Below are 9,542 nucleotides of genomic sequence, written 5' to 3' on the forward strand. Positions count from 1 at the left end.
GAGTCACCAGGGTGAGTGCCAAGTCTCTATGACCTTCCTAGCCAGAGATAGATAGGGGGTGCATTTTCAGGCAGCAGGCCTAAACGTCCTGCCTGAAAATGCACCCCCACCCTAACTCCACTTCTGGTGGTCCAATTTTCACATGGTTTTCACTGTACACTGAGGGGGCTATGATGAGTCACCAGGGTGAGTGCCAAGTCTCTATGACCTTCCTAGCCAGAGATAGATAGGGGGTGCATTTTACGGCAGCTGTGGAAAATGCACCCCCACCCTAACTCCACTTCTGGTAGTCCGATCATCACATGGTTTTCACTGTGCACTGAGGGGGCTATGATGAGTCACCAGGGTGAGTACCAAGTCTCTATGACCTTCCTGGCCAGAACGTCCTGCCTGAAAATGCGCCCCCACCCTAACTCCACTTCTGGTGGTCCAATTTTCACATGGTTTTCACTGTACACTGCGGGGGCTATGATGAGTCACCAGGGTGAGTGCCAAGTCTCTATGACCTTCCTAGCCAGAGATAGATAGGGGGTGCATTTTACGGCAGCTGTGGAAAATGCACCCCCACCCTAACTCCACTTCTGGTAGTCCGATCATCACATGGTTTTCACTGTGCACTGAGGGGGCTATGATGAGTCACCAGGGTGAGTGCCAAGTCTCTATGGCCTTCCTAGCCAGAGATAGATAGGGGGTGCATTTTCAGGCAGCAGGCCTGAACGTCCTGCCTGAAAATGCACCCCCACCCTAACTCCACTTCTGGTGGTCCAATTTTCACATGGTTTTCACTGTACACTGAGGGGGCTATGATGAGTCACCAGGGTGAGTGCCAAGTCTCTATGACCTTCCTAGCCAGAGATAGATAGGGGGTGCATTTTCAGGCAGCTGTGGAAAATGCACCCCCATCATAACTCCACTTCTGGTAGTCCGATCATCACATGGTTTTCACTGTACACTGAGGGGGCTATGATGAGTCACCAGGGTGAGTGCCAAATCTCTATGACCTTCCTAGCCAGAGATAGATAGGGGGTGCAGTTTCAGGCAGCAGGCCTGAACGTCCTGCCTGAAAATGCACCCCCACCCTAACTCCACTTCTGGTGGTCCAATTTTCACATGGTTTTCACTGTGCACTGAGGGGGCTATGATGAGTCACCAGGATGAGTGCCAAGTCTCTATGACCTTCCTAACCAGAGATAGATAGGGGGTGCATTTTACGGCAGCTGTGGAAAATGCACCCCCATCATAACTCCACCTCTGGTACTTCGGGTACTTAACGTTATTTGTGAATGTTCAATTTGAAACTTCTTACAACCAAATCAATCGTAGATATCAGTTGCATTCATTTATTTATTCATCCATCCACCCATGAGCTTCTTAAAGTTAAAGAAAATGTCATATTTTTTAAAATACGAGTATTGGATCACGACAACACGCCGAATGAAGCAGCAAACATTCGTTCTCCTTGATGTCTCTAAAAAAGTACATAGTGAGGTTTACTTTGGTGTATATATTCTTTACAGTAAGCTGTCAAGGTAGACAATTAATACTACATTTTCGGGACAGCAAATATTCCAATATTAATTGGTTATTGTTTTCGCCTTATCTGATCTAATGACGGCGAAATCATTAAAGGCTCACAATTTTTAATCCATCCACAAGTAAAGAATACGTGGATTATTTCACTTTATGTACTTTTTTATGCCGAAAGAGGCGATTTCAGCCACTTGAATGACGGCGAAATCATTAAAGGCTCACAATTTTTAATCCATCCAAAAGTAAAGAAAACTTGGATTATTTCACTTTATGTACTTTTTTTTATGCCGAAAGAGGCGATTTAAAAGAGGCGATATCAGCCACTTCGGTCATTACAGCCGAGTTTAGATATACTTTTCGAGACGAGTGACGTAAGCGAGTGACGTAAGCGCGCTCCCGCGTCAGGGGGTGCATTCTATGGCGGGGGTGCGTTTTCAGGCACAACACCGGGAAAGGACAGGGGGGTGGGCGTGGCTTGCGGACCTGCAGCGAAGCGGAGTGTGTCAGTTAGTCCGATGTTGATGTGATCAAACTTCTTTCTTGCTTGGAAGATACACACACAATTGTAACTGTTATTTCTTCCTGCAAATAATAAATATGTACAACGTGTTTGGATGTATTCATTTATGTAAAATTGTCATTAAATGTAATATTGCCTGACAAAAAGTGATTCGACGTACGTAATATTTTGATATTTACACATCGCATATTTACACACGCGCATCTGACTAGAATACCCTTATGTGCATTACATATATCAACATCAACTACCTACTCTACTGTTTACTTGTTGAAATACCCTTTTTAGAACAAATATCTACCCCACATAATTTATATGTGTGTATATATATATATATATATATATATATATATATATATATATATATATATATATATATATATATATATATATATATATATATATATATATATATATATATATATATATATATATATATATATATATATATATATATATATATACATATTATGTATAAGCATGTATATATATACTCTACCGTTTAAAAGTTTGGGGTCACATTGAAATGTCCTTATTTTTGAAGGAAAAGCACTGTATTTTTCAATGAAGATAACCTTAAACTAGTCTTAACTTTAAAGAAATACACTCTATACATTGCTAATGTGGGAAATGACGATTCTAGCTGCAAATGTCTGGTTTTTGGTGCAATATCTACATAGGTGTATAGAGGCCCATTTCCAGCAACTATCACTCCAGTGTTCTAATGGTACAATGTGTTTGCTCATTGGCTCAGAAGGCTAATTGATGATTAGAAAACCCTTGTGCAATCATGTTCACACATCTGAAAACAGTTTAGCTCGTTACAGAAGCTACACAACTGACCTTCCTTTGAGCAGATTGAGTTTCTGGAGCATCACATTTGTGGGGTCAATTAAACGCTCAAAATGGCCAGAAAAAGAGAACTTTCATCTGAAACTCGACAGTCTATTCTTGTTCTTAGAAATGAAGGCTATTCCACTAAATTGTTTGGGTGACCCCAAACTTTTGAACGGTAGTGTATATATACATTATATATTACTGTAACTTGTTCTTAAAAATAGTAGTTATTTTGTTTGTCAAATTTAGTGTTTGTGTGTATATATGTATACTGTATATATGTATGTGTGTTTCTTCCTATACAGTATACATGTATATGTGTGTGTGTGCGTGTATATACTGTATATATATATATATATATATATATATATATATATATATATATATATATATATATATATATATATATATATATATATATATATTTATATATTATATATACACATATAAATTATATGGGTAGATATTTGCTCTAAAAAGGGTATTTCAACAAGTAAACAGTACAGTAGGTAGTTGATGTTGATATATGTAATGCACATAAGGGTATTCTAGTCAGATGCGCGTGTGTAAATATGCGATGTGTAAATATCAAAATATTACGTACGTCGAATCACTTTTTGTCAGGCAATATTACATTTAATGACAATTTTACATAAATGAATACATCCAAACACGTTGTACATATTTATTATTTGCAGGAAGAAATAACAGTTACAATTGTGTGTGTATCTTCCAAGCAAGAAAGAAGTTTGATCACATCAACATGGGACTAACTGACACACTCCGCTTCGCTGCAGGTCCGCAAGCCACGCCCACCCCCCACAGCCACAGAAGAGGAAAACTGTCCTTTCCCGGGCATGATAAAGTCTTAAATAATGTCAAACACGTAGCGTTACAATAACCAGGAAGATAAAGTGTTTGTCTCACACCTACTAATCAAGCATTCACATTTTGCCACAACACACATGGGGGAAAGTCCTAATTGGAAATACAGCCATATTAACTCCTAAACTGCCATTTTAACACACACCAAACCATCAGCACGCATCCAATGCTTTCTCGTGGCCACGAGAAAGTTTCTCGTGGCCACGAGATACATGTCTAAAAAAAAAAAATTCCCATGTCCCTTTAGGGGCTCCGTACTTTCTTATGTAATTGACAATAATAATATAGTAATGATAAATAATATTATCATGCATTAATATCTCTTAGCCTCTAATGCTTGGCCAAGAGATAATAATGCGTGGCACGCATTGAATGTCTCTGCTGCATTGGATCAGTCTCCTTTCTTTAACAGGCAAAAGCTTTCTAACCTCACTAATGCCTTGCATCGTCTATATTAGATATATAACAACAGGTAGGTGGCGGGTAGCGGGCGGTTGTGGTTTTGATAAAATGTTAGTTCGGGTGGATGGCGGGTGGATGACGACTTTTGTGATGCAGTTGCTGATGAAATAATTGCCTATCCGCGTATCTCTAATATATATATATATATATATATATATATATATATATATATATATATATATATATATATATATATATATATATATATATATATATATATATATTCATATACAGGTATATATATATATACCGCACTAACATTGAACTTTCGTATAAGGCTGCAAAATAACGTCTCGCGGGCCACAATTGACCCGCGGCCCGCGTGTCTGAGACTCCTGCCTTACAGTCTATATACTTCTTCCTTGGTTGGAATACAAGTGAACAGGGAGGTGATGTCAAATGAAACCATAGTTTAATATGTGTCTAGTTTCAGGTATCTAACCTTGTTCACAAAGTCCGTGGAGTTTTGAATGCAATGCAATGTTCTGTCGAAGTAAGCTGCTTCCTCGAAAAAAGCTACCAGTTGCTAATCCTTTTTAAACAACGGTGATGAAAACAGAAATGCCGGCTTGAATAGTGAATTTTCTCAGGCTGTAGTTGTCTAAATATAATTGCTTACTGTCCGTTAATATACAATGTGAACTTCCTTCCGCTGCAAGTGTTTTTGTGCTTACTGGTCAGAAAACACTGAAATAGATACAATTTAAAAATAATCACTTGTAGCGAGAGTGACAAAGTAGACACAAGGTAAGTCTACACAAAGTCTACAAAGCGTTGGGTGGTTCTTTTTAACAAAGTAGCTGACTTCAACAGAACACTGGTAATAAACGTCCTCTAAGACAATCTGAACAGTCTTCCGATCAATTCAACGCAATGAGGATACAATGGCCTGTGGGAATGACAATATTCACAGGCATTTAACACTATACCGTTCGTATCAGTGACATGCGGTGAGGTTCATGGCTTGTGAGGCACTGACTTCATCACAGTTAGATTTACAAACATATGAACCCTAAAGTGTATCTTATTCACCATTTGATTGGCAGCAGTTAACGGGTTATGTTTAAAAGCTCATACCAGCATTCTTCACTGCTTGGCACTCAGCATCAAGGGTTGGAATTAAGTTAAAGTTAAAGTTAAAGTACCAATGATTGTCACACTCACACTAGGTGTGGTGAAATTTGTCCTCTGATTTGACCCATCCCCTTGGGGAGCAGTGGGCAGCAGCGGCGCCGCGCCCGGGAATCATTTTGGTGATTTAACCCCCAATTCCAACCCTTGATGCTGAGTGCCAAGCAGGGAGGTAATGGGTCCAATTTGTATAGTCTTTGGTATGATATTGGGGGTTAAATCACCAAAAATTATTCCCGGGCGCGGCGCCGCTGCTGCCCACTGCTCCCCTCACCTCCCAGTGGGTGAACAAGGGGATGGGTCGAATGCAGAGGACAAATTTCATTACACCTAGTGTGTGTGTGACAATCATTGGTACTTTAACTTAACTTTAACTTTACACATACAAACTGTAGCACACAAAAAAGCACATTTAATTAAAAAAAACGTTATTATGGTCTTACCTTTACTTATAAATGAAGTCCATGCGCTGCTGTTGTGCTGGATTAATGCACCCCTGCCGTAGAATGCACCCCCTGACGGGAGTGTTATATCAACTAAAGCCCACACTTAAACTTTCCACGTGCCAGATTGAATCTATTTAAAAAAGTTATTTAATAGGAAGCCAAAAAGTGCAAAAACAATAATGTTTGTGTTGGAGGAGTTGTGAATGAATGAAATATGAAATCCGTGCTGCAGTCTGCAGGTGTACCTAATGTTGTGGCCCTGCAGTCATTCACAACTCCTCCAACACGAACATTATTGTTTTTGCACTTTTTGGCTTCTTATTAAATAACTTTTTTAAATAGATTCAATCTGGCACGTGGAAAGTTTAAGTGTGGGCTTTAGTTGATATAACACTCCCGTCAGGGGGTGCATTCAACGGCGGGGGTGCATTCTCTACCACCAGGAGGCGGGGTTACTGCGAGCCTCAGCCAGTGCGTCTTTTGCAGCCGTTTTATGATTGCTCAGCACAAGAAATATGTTACACACATACAGTTGTTGACAAAATACACTGTACATTATATACCTCAGCTAACTAAACGATGGAAATGTATAATATAGTTCATAAAGCAATACGGTCTCACTGCACAGCCGGCCAGTAGTTAGCCGAGTCATTGCGCAATCCATGTTGAGGCACAACGCAGTGACGTGCCTCAACTGGCTGCTGATCATCGCACCGTCTCTTCTCAGTATTTGAACGGCAAATGTGAAAATTCAGCGATTTTGAATAAAAATAATCTAAAACTGGTGAAGTTAAATGTAAAATAACTTTATAGTATAATCACTGGATACATATAACAATTAAAAAAAAATTTTTCTTTTTACATTTTTTTTCTTTCCATGATGGCACGTGCGGCCCCGCCTCACCTGCCTCCACTGACTGCACGTCACTGGTTTGTATGTAAGTGTGGTAAAAAATATAAATAAAATGAACTATTCGCATGGCACCCAGGGATGGCAGGTGAGAATTCTACCACTAAACCACCAATACTTACTGATGCAATATATTCCTGTCCAGGGCTAGTGCTTTGGGAACTGGTGAAACTGTTTAGATCAGGGATGTCAAACATACGGCCCGCGGGCCGGAACCGGCCCCCAAGGAGGTTCGATCAGGCCCGCAGGATAATTTGAAAGTGGAAAAAATGCATAAAAGACATGGAATTAATATTTTAAATTCGCTGCAATTCATGGATTATCCGCTAAGGGGCGCACTCTTTCCATCAGAGTAGAAGACAAGCCGCATCACTGAGACAGACTGAAAACAGCAGACGGTATCAATTTTCTCAGTGATGAATATCAATAAAACAAAAATGCGTTCAAGGCTCACAAACAAGCACTTAAATGACATTCTGAAAGTGACAGCTAGTCAGGACATGACACCTGGTGTTGATGCACTTGTACAGGCCAAAAGATGCCAAGTTTCAGGAACAAATACAAGTCCAGACTAGACTAACACCTTTAAAATGCTGCCTTAGATACTGTTTGCATTGAAAGAATACAGCTCTGTGAAGATGAATCCTTACTGTGGTGATTTAAAAAATGTGCACTTTAATGTTAGTCAGCAGCTTCAAAACAAAAGTTGTGTGATGGAATTCTACTGTTCATACAACTCCATAAATTTTCAGTATGTATTGTATGTGTATGTATGTTTCATGTATGAAGTTTACAGATTTACAGGACAGGCGAACACTTTCTTCATTACACATTTAAAATCACTCTCCTTAGTTTGTAAGGTGTACGCAGGGATTACATTTAGATTTTATATGCGTATGTGTAAGTGGTTTAACAATTCCTTTCTTTAAAAGTCTCTTTTAATCTTAAAGTGCATTACTATATTTTTCAGTACCAATTAAAGTTTTGTGCCTTTGTACAATCAGTGGGATCAGTTGCAATGCATATTTGTGAATGATAAAAGTAAATTGCACATTTGTCTAAGGAAATATGAGGTGTTTCATGAAATGTTTTGTAAAAGGATAGTTCATTAAATTTCAATATTTTCCTAATGTTCTTGTGCTTCTTTACACCAAAACAAAGGAAAGACATGATATTTTGGTTATTTATAGCAGAGTATGGTATAATTTTAATGGTCCGGCCCACTTGACATCTCCCTAGGCCGTATGTGGCCCACGATGCAAAATGAGTTTGACACCCCTGGTTTAGATAAATTGCCCAAACCCTTTCCTAATAATTTCCAATGATAATGTGAAACTACTACAGATTTAAAATACTTTTGTCCAGGGGTTATGCATCTCTTAAAAAAACATTGACAACAGTCTGAATTCAATTAAGCAATGGCAAATTACAGATAATGTAGCAAAACAATAAAAATTCAGAGTCGAAATTAACCCCGGGGTACTGTGGCCTTTAGGTTCTGTTTTTTTGATTATTCTGTTTCCTATCTGTTCCTTCTGTTATTTTCGTTAAATACTGTTTCAATATTATAGTGCTTTGTAAATGCATACATTTTTCATAGGTAAATAGTAAATATAGTTGTATTATTTTAACTTTGGGTATGTTTAAGTGTGACCTCAAAGAGGAACTGCACTTTTCTTATTTTATCATCATTCACAATCCTCATGTGAGACAAGCAAACATATGTTTTTCTTTTTTTTATGCATTTTAACTCATAAATAAATGCTAGCAAAAGTCAGCTAATAAAGGAGGTAATGAGATTTGCTCTATCCCGCCTATAAAGCGCTCTAAACACTTCCAAAAACATCCATAAATATTTTCATGTATATGCTGTAAGTATATATGTAATGTAGTAACAGGCACATTCAACTTGCAATATTTACGTATTTTGGTTATTTCACAGACGCATCACAACATTTGCTATTTCCTTCAACAACAACTACTATTAATCATGGCATACTTCAGGAGAGACAACAACGACTACACTGGGACAATTGATGATCCAAAACCTTATATTTTTTAGCCTGAATACACTAAGGATGAACTATAGGTTTTAGAAGCTAAATGATAAGTAAGTATTGCTAAGTGCTGAACAAGAAATTCAAACTATGAATATAATAAAACAATCACTTATTGTACAATGTCTGCTCTCACTGGGATGCCGACTTATGGGATGTTTATATTTTCTCGTTTGTATTAAGAATGCATCATAATTCTTCTTGTCTTTTTTGCCATCGCTGGGTTTAGGTTGAATGTCAAAGTTGACCTACTTCTCAGTTTATGGCAACAACCTTCTACTAAACAAGTGAGAGGCATTATTTATCATCAACAATTAACTTTCACCAACTCAAAGGCGATGCAGCAGCTCTCCGGCCGTATGTCAATAGCTGCATAAACTAGTTACTCTCTGTGATCACGGCGCCACAATGCAGGTCACAACATGTAAATGTTGGCGATTTTTTAAAGGTTTTTAGACAGCTTTATGGCCGCAATAGATGACTCCCATTAGCTGCAGTGTTAGTCACTTTGTACTTGGCATACATTACAAATTAGAATGCATTGAAAATAAAAAATACTTTTCTTACATAGGGATTGTGAATTATAGGCAAATTTAAAAAAGTGCATTTCCCCTTGAAATGACCAGATGTCAATAAATATGATTTATTATATACATGTTTTGAATGTTGTCTGTCTATCTGTGTTGGCCCTGCGAAGAGGTGGCGACTTGTCCAGGGTGTACCCCGCCTTCTGCCCGATTGTAGCTGAGATAGGCTCCAGCGCC

This window comes from Entelurus aequoreus, linkage group LG04 (genome assembly GCF_033978785.1).
Source record: "Entelurus aequoreus isolate RoL-2023_Sb linkage group LG04, RoL_Eaeq_v1.1, whole genome shotgun sequence".
Lineage (NCBI taxonomy): Eukaryota > Metazoa > Chordata > Actinopteri > Syngnathiformes > Syngnathidae > Entelurus > Entelurus aequoreus.